This window comes from Cetorhinus maximus, chromosome 22, assembly GCF_964194155.1.
Source record: "Cetorhinus maximus chromosome 22, sCetMax3.hap1.1, whole genome shotgun sequence".
In the NCBI taxonomy this organism is placed as follows: domain Eukaryota; kingdom Metazoa; phylum Chordata; class Chondrichthyes; order Lamniformes; family Cetorhinidae; genus Cetorhinus; species Cetorhinus maximus.
This window is the reverse complement of record NC_135900.1, coordinates 28,158,289-28,180,415: the sequence shown is the minus strand read 5'-3', so window position 1 is coordinate 28,180,415 and position 22,127 is coordinate 28,158,289. Positions and strand designations below refer to the sequence as shown.

The following is a 22,127-nucleotide window of genomic DNA, read 5'->3' as shown; positions in this document are numbered from 1 at the left end:
AACGGCGATATATTTCCAAGTCAGGATAGTGGGTAGCTTGGAGAGGAACTTCTAGGTGGTGGCATTCCCATCTATCTGCTGCCCTTGTCCTTATGAATGGTGGTGGTCTTGGGTTTGGAAGGTGCTGTCTAAGAAGGCTTGGTGAATTCCTGCAGTGCATCTTGTAGATAGTACACATTGCGGCCACTGTGCATCGGTGGTGGATGGAGTGCCAATCAAGCGTGCTGCTTTGTCCTTGATGGTGTCAAGCTTGCTTGCGGTTGGAACTGCACTCATCTAGGCAAGTGAAGAGTATTCCATCACATTCCTGACTCGTGCCTTGTAGATGGTGGACAAGCTTTGGGGAGTCAGGAGGTGAGTTACTTACAGCAAGATTCCCAATCTCTGACCTCTTCTTATAGCCACAGTATTTATATGGCTAGCCCAGTTCAGTTTCTGTCAATGGTAATCCCCAGGATGTTGATGGTGGGAGATTCAGCGATGGTAATGCCACGTCAAGGGGAGATAGTTAGATTCTCTCTTGTTTGAGATGGTCATTACGTGGTGCAAATGTTACTTGCCACTTCTCAGCCCAAGCCTGGATATTGTCCAGGTCTTGCTGCATTGCTACTTCTGGATCTGAGTCGTCGCGAATGGTGAACATGCAATCATCAGCAAACATGCCTACTTCTGACCTTATGGTGGAAGGAAGGTTATTGATGAAGAAACCGAAGATGGTTGGGCCTAAGGCACTACCCTGAGAAACTCCTGCAGTGATACCCTGGAACTGAGATGATTGACCTCCAACAACTACAACCATCTTCCTTTGTGCTAGGTATGACTCTAACCAGCGGAGAGTTGTCCCGTTGATTCCCATTGACTCCAGTTTTGCTCGGGCTCCCTGATGCCACACCCGGTCAAATGCTGCCTTGATATCAAGGACAGTCACTCTCATCTCACTTCTGGAGTTCAGCTCCTTTGTCCATGTTTGAACCAAGGTTGTAATGAGGTTAGGAGCTGAGTGATGCTGGTGAAACTCAAACTGAGCTTCACTGAGCAGGTTATTGCTAAGCAAGAACCGCTTGATAGCGCTGTTGATGACCCCTTCAATCACTTTACTGATGATGGAGAGTAGACTGATGGGGCAGTAATTGGCCGGTTTGGATGTGTCCTGCTTTGTATGTACAGGACATTGTGACCACTGCATGCTTGTGCAGATGCCTGTCTGCACTGTTAACAAAGGCATAGTATAAAAGTGATACTTTAAGAAGTACTAGTAAATTCAATTACAATTCCTCAAACTTTTGTCAATCAATAGGTTATACATATTCGTACTAAAATTGCATATCCAACTTTCACTGTTTTCTTCAAGGCTACAGGAATTTCTGAATATCCTTTCTCATCTAATTCTGGATCAAGACCCACTTACCCATCAGCCCTGCCCTCATTAGCCTATATAATTTCCAGGATTCCTCCTCCCATCCCTACAACACCTCAAACTTAATATTTTTCATCCTTGTGCTTAAGTTCTCACAGCTCACTACCTCTAGCTTCTCCCATCACCATTACCACTCCTAAGCTCTCCATTCCTCTTAATCCAGCCTCTTGTGCATTAGCACACTACCACTGCTGGTCATGCTACACACATTCAGGAATTCTCTCCTTAAAATTCTTACCGCCTCCCAATGTCTCCTCCTCTAACATACCATCCATTTTTTTTCCTTACACTTCTGAAGTGCCCTAGATATTTTTCAATACAGTAATGAGTTGCATTCATATAGTGCTTTTAAATATCCTAATGGGTTTCACAAAAGCACAATCAAAAATATATGCTGAGATAAAGGTGGAGATATTGGGACAGGTAGTCAAAGAGATGGTTTCCCAGAAGGATCTTTAAAGAGGAAGGGAGTGTGGGGACAAGGAAGCTAAAGACACAGCCACCAAAGGTGGGTAAAAGTGATCAAAGTCAGAAGTGGTTGGGACAGAGCTAGGTTACAGAAATTGCAAAGGCAAAAACTATGAAGGAATTTAAACAAAGATGTGCATTTTGCTCTGGAGGTGTTATGGGGACAGAGTTAATGCAAGTCAGTGATGCCTTGATATAGGCAGGGTGGGTGTGGGAGGTCATCCAAAAAAGCATGAGAATAGTTAAATCTGGAGCTGACCAAAATAGGTGATTATAAAGGGCATGATGTTAAAGATGCTACATAAATGCATGGCATTTGTACTATGTTGAGAAATTAAGAAAATCACCTGTGCTCAGCTATAACCATCATTTTCTACTGGAACTTAAAATTTTTCATCAGCAAGAACATGATTTTCTGTTCATGTCAATATTAATCATGACAATTCGAAGCTGCATTGATATTAAATTATGTTCCAATCCACAAATCTTAGATAATAAAGTTAATATTTCATGAGACGGCAATCAAAATTTGACATAAGTAAAGGGTCAATTTACATTTGTGCAATACTCCTCACATTATGAATGTATCACAAAAAGAGATGATGAATAGGAAATAAAAGGGCAAAAGACAGCACTTTCAGTGAAAAATCACAAGTGTTTTAAGGGTGACTTTACAAGCAGATAGGGAAATGGTGAGGATTTTGAAGAAGTTCCAACAAAGGGAAAAATGTTCGAAAAAGACAGCAACCAGCAGTAGAGCAAAAGAATATCAAGTAATCTGATAGTAGAGCCAAAAGTGGATGTAGAGGGATATACAGCTGAAAATTATCACAGCAATAGGGTAATGCCAGACCACAGAGGGTTATGAACACTGAAATGTGCATGTTGTCAAAACATTAGGCATGGGAAGCCAGTAGAGTTTTACATGGGCAGCAGAGGAGGCAGGGTGATAGGATGATAGGATTTTGGGCAAAGACATAGGATAGAGAGTTCCGGATAAATGGTAGGCCAGCAAAAAGCACTTGAGAAACCCAGGCCTCAAGCTGACGAAGTCATAAGCTGGAGTCTCAACCATTACTGGAGAAAAATGCAGGGCAGGGGCAGACAACATTTCAAAAAGGGCAAAACAAAAACAAAAATACCTGAAAAAACTCAGCAGGTCTGGCAGCATCTGTGGAGAGGAGCACAGTTAACGTTTCGAGTCCGAATGACCCTTCAACAGAACTAAGTAAAAATAGAAAAGAGGTGAAATATAAGTTGGTTTGGGGAGGGGGGACAAGAAGAGCTGGATAGGGGGCCAGTGATAGGTGGAGATAACCAAAAGATGTCACAGACAAAAGCACAAAGAGGTGTTGAAGTTAGTGATATTATCTAAAGGAACGTGCTAATTAAGGGTAGAAAGCAGGACGAGCAAGGTACAGATAGCCCTAGTGGGGTTGGGGTGCGGGTAAGGGACCGGGATGGTCTGATGGCTCTCCGCTTCTTCCTCGAACAGAGGCCCGAACAATCCCCATCCACCACTACTCTCCTCCGTCTGGCTGAACTTGTTCTCACACTGAACAATTTCTCCTTAAGCTCCTCTCACTTCCTCCAAATAAAAGGTGTGGCTATGGGTACCCGCATGGGCCCCAGCTATGCCTGTCTCTTTATGGGGTATGTGGAACATTCCTTGTTCCAGTCCTACTCCGGCGCCCTCCCACAACTCTTTCTCCGGTACATCGATGATTACTTCGGTGCTGCTTCATGCTCTCGTCTGGACCTGGAAAATTTATTAATTTTGCTTCCAATTTCCACCCCTTCACATTTTCACATGGTCCATCTCTGACACTTCCCTTCCCTTCCTTGACCTCTCTGTCTCAATTTCTGGTGATAGACAGTCCACCAATATTCATTACAAGCCTACCGACTCCCACAGCTACCTCAACTACAGCTCCTCACACCCCGCTTCCTGTAAGGACTCCATCCCATTCTCTCAGTTCCTTCACCTCCGTCGCATTTGTTCTGATGATGCCACTTTCAAAAACAGTTCCTCTGACATGTCTTCCTTCTTCCTTAACTGAGGTTTTCCACCCACGGTGGTTGACAGGGCCCTCAACCGTGTCCGGCCCATCTCCCGCGCATCCGCCCTCACACCTTCTTCTCCCTCCCAGAAACATGATAGGGTCCCCCTTGTCACCCCACCAGCATCCACATTCAAAGGATCATCCTCCGCCATTTCCGCCAACTCCAGCATGACGCCACCACCAAACACATCTTCCCTTCACCCCCCCTGGCGGCATTCCACAGGAATCGTTCCCTCCGGGACACCCTGGTCCACTCCTCAATCACCCCCTCCCACGGCACCTTCCCATGCAACCACAGAAGGTGCAACACCTGCCCCTTTACTTCCCCTCTCCTCACCGTCCAAGGGCCCAAACACTCCTTTCAAGTGAAGCAGCATTTCACTTGCACTTCCCTCAACTTAGTCTACTGCATTCGTTGCTCCCAATGCGGTTTCCTCTACATTGGAGAGACCAAACGCAGACTGGGTGACCGCTTTGCAGAACACCTTCGGTCTGTCCGCAAGCATTACCCAGACCTCCCTGTCGCTTGCCATTTCAACACTCCAACCTGCTCTCATGCCCACATGTCCGTCCTTGGCTTGCTGCATTGTTCCAGTGAAGCTCAATGCAAACTGGAGGAACAACACCTCATCTTCCAACTAGGCACTTTACAGCCTTCCGGACTGAATATTGAGTTCAACAATTTTAGATCATGAACTCTCTCCTCCATCCCCACACCCTTTCCGATTTTCCCCCTCCTTTTTGTTTTTTCCAATAATTTATATAGATTTTTCTTTTCCCACCTACTTCCATTATTTTAAGTGTATTTCCATCCAAAACCAACTTATATTTAACCTCTTTTCTATTTTTACTTAGTTCTGTTGAAGGGTCATTCAGACTCGAAACATTAACTGTGCTCCTCTCCACAGATGCTGCCAGACCTGCTGAGTTTTTCCAGGGATTTTTGTTTTTGTTTTGGATTTCCAGCATCCGCAGTTTTTTGCTTTTATTTCAAAAGGGCAGTTAAGTTGTCTTTTTTAAAAAATAAATTCATTCATGGGATGTGCGCGTTGTTGGCTAGACCAGCATTTATTGCCCATTGCCCTTGAGAATATGGTGGTGAGCTGCTTGCTTGAACCACTGCAGTCCATGTGGTGTAGGTACACTCACAGTACTGTTAGGGAGTTCCAGGATTTTGACCCAGCTACAGTGAAGGAACGTGATATATTTCCAAATCAGGATAGTGAGTGGCTTGGAGGGGAACTTCCAGGTGGTGCTGTTTCCACGTATTGGTCATGGGCTTAGAAGGTGCTGTCTGAGGAGGCTTGGCGATTTCCTGCAGTGCATCTTGTAAATGGTACACAGCGCTGCCACTGTTCGATGGTGGAGGGAGTGAATGTTTGTGAAAGGGGTGCCAATCAAGGAGGCTGCTTTATCCTGGATGGTGTCAAGCTTATTGAGCGTTGTGGGAGCTGCACTCATCCAGGCAAGTGGAGAGTATTCCATCACACTCCTGACTTGCACCTTGTAGATGGTGGTAAGGCTTTGGGGAACCAGGTGGTGAGTTATTCGCAACAGGATTCCTAGCCTCTGTCCTCCTCTTGTAGCCACAGTATTTATGTGGCTAGTTCAGTTCAGTTTCTGGTCAATGATAAACCTCAGAATGTTGATAGTGGGGGATTTAGTGATGGTAATGCCATTGCATGTCAAGGGACGATGGTTAGATTCTCTCTTGTTGGATATGGTCTTTGCCTAGCACTTGTGGCACGAATGTTACTTGCCATTTGTCAGTTTAAGCCTGTATATTGTCCAGGGCATGGACTACTACTGAGGAGTTGTGAATGGTGCTGAACATTGTGCAATCATCAGCAAAAATCCCCATTTCTGACTTTATGCTGTAATTATGATGGAAGGAAAATCATTGAAGAAGCAGCTGAAGATGGTTGGGCCTAGGACACTACGCTGACGAACTCCTGCAGTGATGTCCTGTAACTGGGATGATTGACCTCCAACAACCACAACCAACTTCCTTTGTGCTGGGCATGACTCCAACTAGTGGAGAGTTGTCCAGTTGATTCCCATTGACTCCAGTTTTGCTAGGGCTCCTTGATGTCGCACTCGGTCAAATGCTGCCTTGATGTCAAGGGCAGTCATTCTCACCTCACCTGCTATCTGATCAGGTACAGTAAGACCATAAGACATAGGAGCAGAAATTAGGCCACTCGGCCCATCGAGTCTACTCCGCCATTCAATCATGGCTGATAAGTTTCTCAGCCCCATTCTCCCGCCTTCTCCCCGTAACCTTTGATCCCTTTACCAATCAAGAACCTATCTATCTCGGTCTTAAATACACTCGATGACCTGGCCTCCACAGCCTTCTGTGGCAATGAATTCCATAGATTCACCACTCTCTGGCTAAAGAAGTTTCTCCTCATCTCTGTTCTAAAAGGTCTTCCCTTTACGCTGAGGCTGTGCCCTTGGGTCCTAGCCTCTCCTACTAATGGAAACATCTTCCCCACGTCCACTCTATCCAGGCCTTTCAGTATTCTGTAAGTTTCAATCAGATCCCCCCTCATCCTTCTAAACTCCATCGAGTATAGACCCAGAGTCTTCAAACGTTCCTCATTTGTTAAGCCTTGGGATTCCTGGGATCGCTCTCGTGAACCTCCTCTGGACCCTCTCCAGGGCCAGAACATCCTTCCTGAGATACAGGGCCCAAAATTGCTCACAATATTCTAAATGTGGTTTGACCAGAGCCTTATAAAGCCTCAGCAGCACATCCCTGCTTTTATATTCTAGTCCTCTCGAAATAAATGCCAACATTGCATTTGCCTTCCTAACTACCGACTCAACCTGCAAGTTAACCTTAAGAGAATCCTGGACTAGGACTCCCAAGTCCCTTTGCACTCCAGATTTATGAATTCTCTCCCCATTTAGAAAATAGTCTATGCCTCTATTCTTCCTATCAAAGTGCATGAACTCACACTTTCCCACGTTGTATTCCATCTGCCACTTCTTTGCCCATTCTCTTAACCTGTCTAAATCCTTCTGCAGCCTCCCCGCCTCCTCAATACTACCTGTCCCTCCACCTATCTTTGTATCATCTGCAAACTTAGCCATGATGCCCTCAGTTCCTTCATCTAGATCATTAATGTATAAAGTGAAAAGTTGTGGTCCCAACACTGACCCTTGCGGAACTCCACTAGTAACTGGCCGCCATCCTGAGAAGGACCCCTTTATCCCCACTCTCTGCCTCCTGCCAGACAGCCAATCTTCTATCCGTGCTAGTACCTTGCCTCTAACACCATAGGCTCTTACCTTACTGAGCAGCCTCCTGTGCAGCACCTTGTCAAAGGCCTTCTGGAAGTCCAAGTAGATAACATCCATTGGCTCTCCTTTGTCTAACCTACTCGATACCTTCTCAAAGAATTCTAACAGATTTGTCAGGCATGACCTCCCCTTGATGAAACCATGCTGACTTTGCCCGATTTTACCATGCACTTCCAAGTATTCTGAAATCTCATCCTTCTTAATGGACTCTAAAATCTTACCAACGACTGAGTTCAGGCTAATCGGCCTGTAATTTCCCGTCTTTTGCCTCACTCCCTTCTTAAACAGGGGGGTTACATTAGCGATTTTCCAGTCCTCTGGGACCCTCCCTGACTCGAGAGATTCTTGAAAGATCACCACTAACACCCCCACTATCTCTTCAGCTATCTCCTTCAGAACTCCAGGGTGTAATCTATCTGGTCCAGGTGATTTATCTTCAGACCTTTCAATTTTCCTAGTACCTTCTCCTTGGTAATGGCCACCATACTCACCTCTGCCCCTCGACTCTCTTGAACTTTGGGGATGTTACTCGTGTCTTCCACCGTTAAGACTGATGCAAAGTACCTATTCAGTTCCTCCGCCATTTCTTTGTTCCCAACTACGACTTCTCCAGCATCATTTTCCAGCGGCCCAATGTCCACTTTTGCCTCTCTCTCACCCTTTATATATCTAAAAAAACTCTTGCAATCTTCTTTTATATTACTAGCTAGTTTACCCTCATATTTAATCTTCTCCCTCCTTATTTCTTTTTTAGTTGTCCTCTGTTGGTCTTTACAGGCTTCCCAATCCCCTGGTTTCTCACTGCTCTTTGCCGCATTGTATGCTTTCTCTTTAGCTTTTATGCTGTCCATGACTTCCCTTGTCAGCCATGGTTGCCTCATCCTCCCTTTAGTATGCTTCTTCTTCCTAGGGATGAATTTTTGCTGTGTCTCCCAAATTACTCCCAGAAACTCCTGTCATTGTTGTTCCACTGTCTTTCCTGCTAGGCTCATCTCCCAGTCAATTCTGGCCAGCTCCTCCCTCATGCCTCTGTAGTTGCCTTTATTCAACTGTAATACCGTTACATCTGATTCCAGCTTTTTCCTCTCAAATTGCAGGGTAAATTCTATCATATTATGGTCACTTCCTCCTAAGGGTTCCTTCACCTTAAACTCTCTTATCAAATCTGCCTCATTACACATCACTAAATCTAGAATTGCCTGTTCCCTAGTGGGATCCACCACAAGCTGCTCCAAAAAGCCATCTCGTAGACATTCCACAAATTCCTTTTCTTGGGATCCACTGCCAACCTGATTTTCCCAGTCTACCTGCATATTGAAATCTCCCATGATCACTGTAACCTTGCCTTTCTTACACGCCTTTTCTAACTCCTGGTGTATCTTGTGCCCCACATCCTGACTACTGTTCGGAGGCCTGTACATAACTCCCATTATGGTTTTTTTTACCTTTACGGTTCCTCAACTCTACCCACACAGATTCTACATCATCTGACCCTACGTCATTTCTTGCTATCGATTTAATTTCATTTCTTACTAACAAAGCAACCCCACCCCCTCTGCCAATCTGCCTATCTTTTCCACAGGATGTATATCCTTGGATATTTAGCTCCCAGTCCTGATCCCCTTGCAGCCATGTCTCTATGATGCCCACCACATCATACCTTCCAATTTCAATCTGCGCCACAAGCTCATTTACCTTATTTCGTATACTGCGTGCATTCAGATACAACACTTTCAGTCCTGTATTTCCCGTCCCCTTTCTCATTGTCGTCCCTTTATCTGATGTGCTTGAAGTTAGATTCCTAAACCTTTCCAAACACTCTGTCCTATTTTGAGATCTGGAGACTTTAATAGCCTCTCCTGGGCTCTCCTTTCTTTTCAGATTTTTCCATGAAGTTGAATCCCCCCACCCCCACCCCCGCCCCAGCCCACCCCACCCCTCCAAGCTAACCTGCTGCTTTGTTTCCCATTAGTCATACTTCTTGGAGTTTTACCCTTCTCTTCCCCCCCACTTTCTAGAATGCTGAGCAGAATGCCAAAGTTTTGCACTTCCAGGCCATGCTGAAAGTTGCAGCCAAGAAAATTCATGGGAGTCCAGAATACATGCACTGAGTTGTTAGTGGGAACTAAAGAGGATGATTTTAATTCTAACAACACTTAATTCAGAAGCTATAAATCATCCAAGTATTAATATCACATAGGAAGTTGGATAGGGTAATACCAGCAGTGGAATGGATAGACAGCAGTGTATCTCTGGAATTATCTTCATGCTCATGTATGGAGCCCTAAATTACCAAATATATTTCTAAAGGTTTCAATAGTAGAGTGCTAATTTACCAAAGCAGTGCACTACAAACATTCCACTGCATTTACACATACAACATATGAATGAAAGGCACACTGTCAATCTCAAGTCAAGGCTGCATGACTTGGAGTTTCTGCATAATTTCTGTTGAAATGTGTGTGTAATCTAGGTGGCTTTGCATGAAATAGCATTATGGATTACAGAGCTTTAAGTACTGCACCCATAACTATATATGCCCATGCGTTCAGGATCTTTTATGTTGGTTCAAAAGTCCATTCGTCTGAAGCAGTCCCTTGTCTCGCAACTGGCCATGCCTCCAGGTCAGCACAGCAAGTTTCTGCCTGTTGCCCTTTCTGGGGGAGAAGGAGCAGGGGGTGGTGGTTGTTCACATTGTGTCTCGGATGCACACACATCTGTAGACACATGAATCTAGCATTAATCACCCGTACCTGCAGTGGCCAGCGGTCAGTTGAAGTCTGATCCTGTTGTGTTCCTCCTGCTGCTACAACTACTTCAAATTCTGTTTTAATTAGTCTGAATTCAATTACAGTAGAGCAGAACACACCTGCGCAGGTTTAATTGACTGCTGGTCACAGGTCTCATGTACCAAGGGCAGAATCAAAGCAGTCAACTGATACCAATTAAAAATCAAGAGCATTAACTCAGTCAATTGATGGCAGCAAAATCCTGGCCATCGTACCTCTCTGCCACGCTCGAAAATGCCCTGTTCCAGTCACATATCAATTTTGATCAATTACATTGCTGATTTGCACTGACCCACAGAAGATTGTGTATTTGAGCTTGTGAAAAGGAGTTTGCCAGGAAACTTCACCTTTGTAGAACCAGCACATTCTACCAATTGCACACCAGCAGAAACTCTATGCCCTTAAGTACGTTACAGAGATGAAAGCTGCATTGTACTGCCGCTGGGAGTGGGGGGGGGGGGGGGGGGGGGGGAGGGGGCGGTGTGTGTGTGCTGCGGAGGCAGTGATGTGAAGAGCAAATAGAAGATTTGTACTATTATAAAGCTATAAATCACAGAATCGTTACAGCACAGGTCGCCGTCATTCGTCCCATCATGTCTGCACTGGCTCTCCAAATGAGCAATTCACCTGTCATTCCCCCCACCTTCTCCCCATAACCCTGCACATTCTTCCTTTTCAGATAAGTCTAATTCCATTTTGAATGCCTCAATTGAACTGCCTTCACCACACTCTGAGGCAGTGCATTCCAGGCCTTAATCACTCTCTGTGAAAAAGATTTTACTCATGTCAGTTTTACTTCTTTTGTCAATTACTTTAAATCTGTGTCCTCTTGTTCTCAATCCTTTCATGAATGGGAATGGTTTCTCCCCATCTACTCTGCCCTCATGAGGTTCACTAATTAATCCTGGTTCACTGATTTAGTATGGATATATTAAAATATATATATTTTCCAGGTAATTCTGTTTTTGTTTTGGATTTCCAGCATCCGCAGTAGCTTTTTGTTTTTATCTCTGTGAATATATTCTACTTGAACATGTGGTGGTTGAGTCGCATCCTTAAATGCAGTGCAATGTAAAGTGAAGAGCACCATGACTATTTGAAAAGGTTACTATCTTTAGTAATTCCCACAGTTCTTGGTTTTAACCTAAAGGCAATGAGAACAAAATGGCAAATTACAAACCTCCCATCCAACCAAATTACATCTTCCTCCTCCTTTGCCCAATCCTTGCAGGCCATAGTAGCTGAAGCCCAGTTGGCAAATAAACTGCTCGAAGGCTGTTGCTCCTGCAATTGAGCCAGTAGCCAAGAGATGTACAACATTCCTAATTAATGCCACCTTTAATCACATTTGTTGAAGGAGAGCAGTAATGTATAACTATCGTTGAGGTAAATATTAATAAGCATAATGCACAATGTGCAAAATGAACAAAGAAGGATTCTAATGTTCTAGAATTTGGGCTCAAGCAATTCATGCATATTGTATTGCAGCCCACAAATCAAACAAGGTCCTGCCACCCCATCAATATAGTTTATTATGCTGTAACCTAATTTCACGGTTTTAAATCTGTTATAAATCACTTTGGCTCAGCTAAAAACACAATGATATTCATGCTGTATGGAAGATACTTTTACCTTTGGCAGTTTTATCAAAGCAGTTTTGGAACAAAAGCAAGGTAAAGCTTCATTAATATGCCAAACAATGTGCTTTTATTGCAACTTCAAAAAGCACACCCTACTGCAAAAATCACATTATTTTCTACACCAGCTGTTATTTTGGTTGCTCTCAAGTGAGGCTGATATAGACCTAAATTAAAGGCGGCAGTGTGCTGTGAGCTCATGCCCCTTAGGAAATGAGCTAAAAGTGTTGAACTAATTTAGTTGAGCTACGATCCCTCAGGCCAAAGTGATTTCTATCCACTATATTATTTTGAAATGTATTAAAGCCAAGGACTTAGAGGTGAAACGGTATTGTTCTAGTCCAGTGCAATACCATGGCCTTTACATATTCCAAAAATGAATGCTTTAGTGTTATAAACATTAAATTTACTAAATGTTCAGTTACCTTGTATAAACACCAGGGAATTTTAAACAGAACCATAACCAAAAATCAAAATTATTCATTTGAAAATATCTTAACTCCAACCTTAAACACATTCCAAAGGTTAATTATACATATTTTCAAGTATTGTAGATAATTGCACTGAACTAACATGATCCAAAATTAACAGCACACATCACAATGTTTCAAGTATGTTCAATGCCCTATATAAAATTATTTACCCTAAAATATAGTGAATTAAATTCAGTTATAGTAGAGGATATTCACAAGGGTGCCCCAAATGTACAATTTACCACCCAAGGGAGATGGCATGAGCATTACTCCAACTTAAAGACAAAATTATTTGAGCATATCATACTCTGTAAAAAGATGGAAAATCATCTATAATTGTACATTACTATTTTGCCAGAACATCGCCTCTTCACTTCACATTCATTTTAAATCTAACAGCTTGAAGATCATAAAATCGTAACAAATAAGGGCAGTAGGCCATTCAGCTCCTCAAGCCTGCACTGCTATTCAAATAAGATCATGGTTGATCTGATTCTGGCCTCAACTCCACTTTTGTGTCTGCCCCCATAACCCTCGACTTCCTTGTCGATCAAAAAATCTAACAGCCTTGAATATATTCAATAATCAAGCTTCCACTGCTCTTTGGGGAAGAGAATTCCACAGACTAACAACCCTCAGAAGAAATTTCTCCGCATTTCAGTCTTAAAGGGAAACTCCTTATTTTTAAACCATGGCCCCTTGCTCTAGATTCTCACTCAACCTCACCCCCTCCCCCAAGAGAGGAAACATCCTCTCAGCACCTATTAAGCTCCCCTCAAGATCTTATGTTTCAATAAGATCACCTTTCATCCTTCTAAACTTCAACGAGTATAGGTCCAACCTGCTCAACCTTTTTTCATAAAACATTTCCTTCATCCCAGGATACAGCTTGTGAACTTATCTAATGCAAGTATAACCCTCCTTACTTAAAGGAGATGAAAACTGTACGCAATACCATAGGTTTGGTCTCATCAATGCTCTGTACAGTTACAGTAAGACTTCCCTGCTTTTATACTCCATCCCCCTTGCAATAATGGCCAACATCCCCTTTGCCATCAGGATCACTTGCTGTACCTTCATGCTAACTTCTTCTGATTCATGTATAAGGGCATCCAGGTCCCTCTGTAAAGCAGCATTCTACTGTCTCTCTCCATTCAAAAATTATTCTGCTTTTCTATTCTTCCTGCCAAATGAACAATCTCACATTTTCCCACATTCTACTCCATCTGGCATATTTTTGCAACCTATTCTCGCAACCTATATCCCTTTACAGATGCTTTGGATCCTCCTCAACTTCCAAGCTTTCCAATAGAGTAGGCCTTGGAAATTTCTTTCAACCTCTTTGAAAAAAAATCAATAGCTTAAAAACATAAATTTATTCAAGTACACTTTGCTTTTTATTGTTCCATCTAACCATAATCTTGTCCAGCAATCAGCAACTAGGTTTTATACTGTTGCAACAGTTTTAAAATAGCACTTTTTCCAGTCGGAATCTACAACAGGCCAACCCGTTATAACCCATCTCCAGGGCAAATTGCCAGATTGTTAATCTATAAAGGTAGCCAATTCATGTTGATATGAATTTTGTTCAATGTATTTACTCCAATTAAATACTGGGAAGACTGCAGCCAATTGTCTTTGGCCTCCGCCACAAATTCCGTTCCTTAGCCATAGACACACTCCCTTTTCCTGGCAACTGAGGCTAAACCAGCCTGTTCTCAATCTTCGTGTAATATTTGACAGATGAATTTTCAATCAAACGTCCCTACCATCCCTAAAATGGCCTTTGTCTATCTCCACAACATCGCCCAACTCATTCATCTCAGCTCTTCTGCTGAAGCTCTCATCTTACAAACCTCTAAGCTTGGCTATTCCAACACACTACTGACCGGCCTCCCAGGTTTTATCCTCCACAAACTTGAGGTCATCCAAAACTCTGTTGCCCCTGTCCTAACTTGCACAAAGTCCCATTTACCCATCACATCCTTTTTAAAAAAATTCTTCCATGGGATGTCCCACCGAGATATCTACGCTCCTCTATTTTTGACCACCAGAATTCCCAATTTTAATGACTCCACCACTAGCAACCATAACTTCAGCTACCAAGCTTTGGAACTCCCTCCTTATGCTCAGCATCAAATGTTGTTTGATAACACTCCTATGAAGATCCCTGGGGTGTTTCACTCCTCAAAAGCACTATATAAGCACATAGGGATAGGCAATAAATGTTGGCCCAGCCATCGAAGCCCACATTCTGTGAATGACTAAAAAACAAGTAGTTGTGTTTCATTGATTTCAATATGTTTGGAGTGAATAAAAAAAGTTAAAACTACAAAGATGTACTTGATCCCCTCTTGCTATCACACTATTCACACAGGAAGTACACAACTTGTCAAGCCTTCATCACTTGAGTTACATATTTCATAAACACAGTAGATTATCAAGATCACTTCCTGCCATTTTTGACACTTAAAGCTACAACATGAGTTTGACAAAACTTTCCCAATCCCCAATCAGACAAAAAAGTCCTCATTTTGCAATACTAACTTGATTAATTCTGACAAAATCCATTGCCAGTTTTGCACTGTTTCAGAAACCTTTTCAATACAATAACATTTGATTAGGGGTGCAAAATGAAAACAGCAATATTGAAACACGCAGTACACATACAAAAAACACAAACACACAAAAGTAAAACAGGCTTTCGGTCAAGGGTTTACTTTTTTGGGAAAATTTAAACTTGCAGCAAAAATGCCATATTACAGGCCAACCGATTTGAAAAGGATAGAGGAGTTAAAATGATGTTGATCAGCTAATTATTTTCATATCTGATCAGGGATGCGGTGCGGAGCCTGTGAACTAGCAGCACCGCCCTGGCTGCTGGAGACGCCTCAGGGGATACTTTCCACTAAGGTGGGGCCTCCTGCTTAATTTCAGCCTCTCAATGGCAAGAATCTAAATTACAGCCAAATGTATAAAGTATCCAGGTATAAACAACAAGCTGAAAAGAAACAGCAACATTAGTTTTTAATAAAAAGTGACTCCTTTTCTGCAGGAGGGCCAATCGATCTAAATGAACTATAGAAGTACAAGTTTCCAATTCAGCCACCCCGGGGGACCAGGGAAGCCACCCGGGCTGGGGAGGTGGGATGGACAGGGTGGGAGGGGTGGGGGGGAGAACTGGGGGAGGGGGGGGGGGGGGGGAGAGAACTAAGGTACGGGGGGAGGGGAGAACTGGGGTACGGGGGGAGAGGAGAACTGGGGTACGGGGGAGGGGAGAACTGGGGTACGGGGGGAGGGGAGAACTGGGGTACGGGGGGAGGGGAGAACTGGGGTACGGGGGGAGGGGAGAACTGGGGTACGGGGGGAGGGGAGAACTGGGGTACGGGGGGAGGGGAGAACTGGGGTACGGGGGGAGGGGAGAACTGGGGTACGGGGGGAGGGGAGAACTGGGGTACGGGGGGAGGGGAGAACTGGGGTACGGGGGGAGGGGAGAACTGGGGTACGGGGGGAGGGGAGAACTGGGGTACGGGGGGAGGGGAGAACTGGGGTACGGGGGGAGGGGAGAACTGGGGTACGGGTGGGGGAGGGGAAAACTGGGGTACGGGTGGGGGAGGGGAAAACTGGGGTACGGGTGGGGGAGGGGAAAACTGGGGTACGGGTGGGGGAGGGGAAAACTGGGGTACGGGTGGGGGAGGGGAAAACTGGGGTACGGGTGGGGGAGGGGAAAACTGGGGTACGGGTGGGGGAGGGGAAAACTGGGGTACGGGTGGGGGAGGGGAAAACTGGGGTACGGTGGGGGAGGGGAAAACTGGGGTACGGGTGGGGGAGGGGAAAACTGGGGTACGGGTGGGGGGTGAGATGAACTGGGGTACGGGTAGGGGGTGAGAAGAACTGGGATACGGGTGGAGGGTGAGAAGAACTGGGATACGGGTGGGGGGTGAGAAGAACTGGGATACGGGTGGGACGGTGAGAAGAACTGGGATACGGGTGGGACGGTGAGAAGAACTGGGATACGGGTGGGGGGTGAGAAGAACTAGGATACGGGTGGGGGGTGAGAAGAACTGGGATACGGGTGGGGGGTGAGAAGAACTGGGATACGGGTTGGGGGGGTGAGAAGAACTGGGATACGGGTTGGGGGGGGTGAGAAGAACTGGGATACGGGTTGGGGGGGTGAGAAGAACTGGGATACGGGTTGGGGGGGTGAGAAGAACTGGGATACGGGTGGGGGGGGGGTGAGAAGAACTGGGATACGGGTTGGGGGGGGTGAGAAGAACTGGGATACGGGTTGGGGGGGGTGAGAAGAACTGGGATACGGGCGGGGGGGGGTGAGAAGAACTGGGATACGGGTGGGGGGGGGTGAGAAGAACTGGGATACGGGTGGGGGGGGGGTGAGAAGAACTGGGATACGGGTGGGGGGGGGGTGAGAAGAACTGGGATACGGGTGGGGGGGGGGGTGAGAAGAACTGGGATACGGGTGGGGGGGGGTGAGAAGAACTGGGATACGGGGGAGGTGGGGGAGAAGAACTGGGATATGGGTGGGGGGGGTGAGAAGGACTGGGATACGGGGGGTGTGGGGGAGAAGGACTGGGATACGTGGGGGGGGGGGTGAGAAGAACTGGGATACGGGGGTGAGAAGAACTGGGATACGGGGGTGGGTGGGGGAGGACTGGGGTACGGGTGCGGGGAGAAGGGCTGGGTTACGGGGCGAGTGTTGGGGTGCGGGGGGGATGAGGATATGGAGGTGGTGAAGATGTTGCTCAGCCTGATCAACTCTCTCCGCCCTCCCCGGCTCCGTCCCAGGCCGCTAGACAGTAAAGGGTGAGGCGGGCTGGGCTGTCCGGCCACTGCTGCATCGCGACCCTGAGGCCCGGGGATGGGGGGTGGGTGGCGGCTGCCGCCCTCGGTGAAGCTTCAGCCTTCGCCGTTTCCCACAGACTCATTCCGCCATCTTAGTGGCAGCCGCCGCTGCTTCTTCCGCAAAACGCGACAGGCCCACCGATCCCAGACCCCACCAACACCTCCCGGGGCCCACCAGTCCCCTGCTTTCCCCCCTCAGCTGAGCTCCCCGGCCCATCGTTCTCCGGTCCCTCCCCGACCCATCGTTCTCCGGTCCCCCCCACCCCGCCCCCCGCGCGGCCCATCGTTCTCCGGTTCCCCCACCCACCCCAGGCGACTTTAAACCGAGATTGCCGTCTGGACTGCGGCTCCCTCTGCAGCCGCCGTGCGAACACTCACCGCTCGGTCGGGGGCTGGCGGGAGGGCCGGAGAGCTGTCGGTGTCTCTCGCTCTGATGCTGTGGGCAGGCAGCGGCCGCTCGAGTCGCTGTGAAGCCGCTCCCGCTTCCGTCAGCGCCGCCGGCTGACGCCAGGCGCAGGCGCTTTACAACCACCTCTGTCTCTGTCTATCCCTCTTTCTCTCTCTCTCTCTATCCATCCCGCCTCATTATCTATCTATCTATCCCTCGATCTCATTCTATCCATCTCCCTGTATTCATCGCCCTCTATCTATCCCTCCCTCTTTCTATCCATCCCCCCTCCATCTATTCCCCTCGCTATCCATTATCCTTTTTCTCTATCCACCCACTCGCTATCTGTTCTTCTCACCATCCTTCCCTCTCTATCTATCCTCATGTCTCTATCTTTCCCCATATCTTCTTTCCATCAATCTTTATTTAAACATATTTCTCATTATTTGTTTCCCTATATATCTCTATATCTATTTTTCTATACACGTCTATTTCATTATCTCCATATATTCTCTCCATCTCTTTTATAGATATATTTTTCACTATTGTCTCTCTCTTACTACACTGTATATATGTATATGTCTCTATCTCTATTATCGATATTTAATATTTATCTCTCTATATTTATCACAATCTCTCTGTATCTATCTCTATATATCACAATCTATTTTTCTCCTTATCAATGTTTACTAAATGTCTGCTCCCTAATTCTGGTTGCACTTTGCCAAGCCTAGACTTGTCCTGAAGCCTCTCGGAATTAAAGATTAATCTCCAGGACACTGCTGCCAGCAACTGGGAAGGAAAATCATTGAAACATTAATTTTTTTAATTTTCTTTGAGCACTTTCACTTATTAATTTTAAAAAATGGTGACAATGGTATTGTCAAGATTCATGCAATTGGCTAATGAGGACTTTGCTTTTCAGTTGACATGATAATGCTGTGTGCTATGAGGATAGATGGCTTGGGCAACCAGTAGTGGGCGTGTGAGTAGAGTGGTGGTTGATGGTCATACGATGAAATTGTTGTAAGGTGTTGATACTGTTTGGTAGGTCTTAATGAAGTCTTTGTAGTCGTAAATGGGTTAACTGTATGTATTTATTAACTATAAGAACTATGTACGTTTATAAGATAAAGAGTTCCTTCTAGGAACTGTCTCAATGCTCGCTTGTGCATAGGGCTGTGTCCAACACTAGACTGACCCCTAGGTGTGGGTCATGTGTTTGCCTACATCACTGTGTGGGCAGTACTGAACTCAGTCCCTTGTTAACCCTATATGTGCCAGATCCTTATACTACAGAAATAGCCATGAATACATCTAACCAGAGTTGGCAACCCTATGGCAAACAGGTCAAGAAAGCACAGGATTAACAGGAGGGGTTGTTCTTATTGCTTGCCACTCTTCCAAGGCCTTGTGCGCACCCAGGTGGCTATTGAGCTGGATTAGGCAGTGCATCACTGGTTTGTTTGAAACTTTCTGTGGCTGGTGGATATCACATGATATATTATGTTTCATTAACAAGGAAAATCAAATAATATTTAGCTCTGCACTCAAATTTTTAGTTTGGATGGACCCAAATTATTAGTGGTACTCTCCTTGAAACAGGAACCACTTGCTGGTGTTTGTTGTGGCAGCACTGAGATGGGGTCACTCTTATGAACCCAGAGAGTCCAAGCTGCTATGCTGAACTAAATTGCATAGTATTTGCAAAAGAACATTCAACAAGACTCAAAAGCAATAGCAAATACCAGTAGCTAGCATCATCAGCAAAAATTATGATCACAAAAGAACAGACTGCAAGTGCAACACATGATGAAGTGGAGCTAATTGTTTTTAAAATAAACTATGATTGATTTCCCCCTGTAGCTTAAGATCTATGTTCTGGGTTACAGTTAGAATGTTCTGTTGACAATTGGAGCTGTATTCAGCCTGGCTTGTGCTTTTCAGGTTGCTGCTGAACTACTCCCTGAGGGAAACTGGTCTCTGCTTTTCTCTCAGTTGAGGATTGTGCTCAGTGTGTTTGAATGATCAGCAATGTGGGTTCTTGGGGGGAAGGGAAGATGAATACGGGGGATTTCTCATTCACTAACTGTCAAGGTCTTCTGATTTTTTACCACAATTTGAGAAGAAGACCTAATCTTTACTGTTCAGGTTTGCATGGTATCGATCCGATGTTTTCAAGGATTTGATACTTCAGTGGGCTTTTGGAACCGCATTTGGGAAGTGCAAATGCTGAAGTCCTGGCTCTGTGCTTAGTAGGGTGAAATTGGTCCAATTGTGGGTGGGGATGGTGGGTTTTCCAGGATCAAACTTCTGGATGTGGTTCATTCTTATATCCACTCTGTGGCTGATGCCCTTTATTAGAAATTCTATCAGCAACTATCTTGATTACTACCTTGCTGTTACATTTTTTGTTTTTATTTTTGAACTTTGATTGCCAGTAGTGGACAGGGATGGGGCATTCACGGGAACAGGAGTAGGCTTTTCAACCCAAAGAGAGTTCCAAATTTCTACCAACCTTTGTGTGAAAAAATCCTTCCTGATTGCACTTCTAACTAGCCTAGATCTAATTTTAATATTATGCTCCTTTGTTCTGAATTCCCCCAAGGAAATAGTTTCCCTGAACCTACGCTTTGAATTACTTTAGAGTGTTAAATATCTTGATTAGATCAACCCTCAACTTTCAAAACTCAAGGAACAAAAACTCAGTTTATGCAAGTTGCCCTCATGAGTTAAATCGTTGAACCCCAGTATTATAAGGCTTCTGCATTAGCTGGAAGGGTAAGATTTGGGTTCTCTGTTTGGTGCAATGGGATTTCTTTTTGTATCAGCAGGAGAAGAAGTGGCATTCCAATCAGCATGGTCAAGGTGTTTGCTAATGCTGATCGACCTGAAGATCCACACCTCAGTACTGACTCTTTGGGGATGATAGACGTAAAATGGGATAAGCAGTTCCATCACAGAAACAGAGGTTTTCTTTGTCTTCAGTAGAAGTGGCAGTCTATCTTAGGCAAAGGCTTCTATTTTTCTTCAGAGAAACTTTATGTAGCAGGTCTAAGAGGTATTCCTATCAGTAAAATGTACCTTTAAGGACAGGGTATTAGAGGCTAAAAGCTAAATTGTGGCTGTTATAGGCAGAGCTAAGAATGTCAATTGCAAACATTTGAGAAAGGTGAAAGGGAAGCTAACTTCGATATTGTCACTTTGTATAAAGTAGGTTAAATTCATCGACTCAACACCAAAAAAGCTAATACCTTCAACCCCTGGAAGGATGGAGATTGCCACAACCACTCCAATCATGAGATTTAAGTCATATAATCACTGAACATTGTTAATCACTCACGAAGACTTGGCCCATTTGATAGAACTGTTAACTTGTCAGCCATCTAAGGAATTACTCTCCATAATCTGATCAATTTATAACATCAGACTCCAGTCACTGCTATAGTTAATATTCAGGAACTAGAGCACTGATGTACAGTGATATACTGAATTGTCTATGTTACCTTTGCTACTCAATTTGTTAAGTAACTCTGTCCATTAATGATTTGCTACTCAACTGCTAGGTAACTCAGATTACATTTTTGCATGTCTATTAGGTGTTCCTGAATGTAACTTTAAATTGTGATTTGTAACTAATAAATATTATGTAGTATATGACTTGTACTGTGGCTGCTTCCTTGATTTGGTACGAAAGAATTATTTCATTTACTCAGCAGCTTGAAGATAACCTAATCGGGATTTAGTAAATTCGATTCATTTCATTCACATTGATTAATATAAGATGGTTTGCGATCAAGCACAGTTCCTTCCTAGACCTGTGCTAAGAGGTAAGACTCCACCCATGTCCTTAATATGGAGTTAAAGAAGGGAATTAAGAAGTTACTTGGTTCCTCAGCATGTATTTATTAAGATATTGAAACCCAGCCTTCTTAGAACATACAGAATTCCATTATTATTATCAACATAGTCAGTTTCCATGTAAATGTTAACATTAGACTGTTACCGGAAGTAAGGTTTGTGGGAATGAAGGGCAAATCATATGCACAATTCTTAATATATAGAAAGAAGCAAAATATATAGATAATATATAGATATTACCAGATCACTGATGATTTTTCTCATGGTAACTAAGATAATATGCTCTTTTATAAGGACAATAGTGTTGCTACTATGTAATGTACAGTGTATATTCTGCTGTGATGGTGAATCTGTATCTCTTTTTAAGGCCCATAAGTCTAATTCTGGTTAGTCAAAGTCTTTACTCAATCAGCTTTTAATTACAAGATGAGAGAACTGCACAGAGTGAGGTTAATCAGAGTTTAATTGGCTAAATTATTATTTGTTGACCATAGATGTTGGCACATGCATCAAAATAAGAGAAATTGATGACTTATCCATTGGTATCAGTTTAACTTCTAATCCTTCTTTGTTCTCAGCAACCATAAATTTCACACTTGTGAAGCATCTGTCATTGTCCCAGCTGCCTTTAGTTGCTCTCCGTTAGCTACCCGACTTATATAAAAAATAAGGAGCTGAATAGGGGTTCATCGTTGGTGGGTAGGGTTACCTAGTTTATAGTGCCTACCAATATCATTTAATTAAGTTGATGGAAAGCAACTCGCACAATTTTTCAGATGAGCCATTAAATTTTGAACAGTCACGTTTATTATTAATTCCCTTCATGTGCAGGACTCAAGTGCGAAATTAAGCTTCGCTTCAA

General features: G+C 44.4%; 1 protein-coding gene across 3 annotated transcripts in view; it reads right to left on the bottom strand.

Moving 5' to 3' along the window:
- Positions 1–17,695, bottom strand: part of LOC144696563 (ras-related protein Rap-1b) — a 74,933-nt gene extending 57,238 nt beyond the window's left edge. Inside the window, exon 1 of one of the 3 annotated variants that reach the window (XM_078567986.1) lies at positions 17,395–17,695. The gene's annotated coding sequence lies outside the window, so the exon portion shown is untranslated. Of the gene's footprint in view, positions 1–17,323 lie in introns of all 3 variants that reach the window. The other 2 variants (XM_078567987.1, XM_078567985.1) reach the window with 2 other exon arrangements.
- Between the last annotated feature and the right edge of the window lie 4,432 nt (positions 17,696–22,127).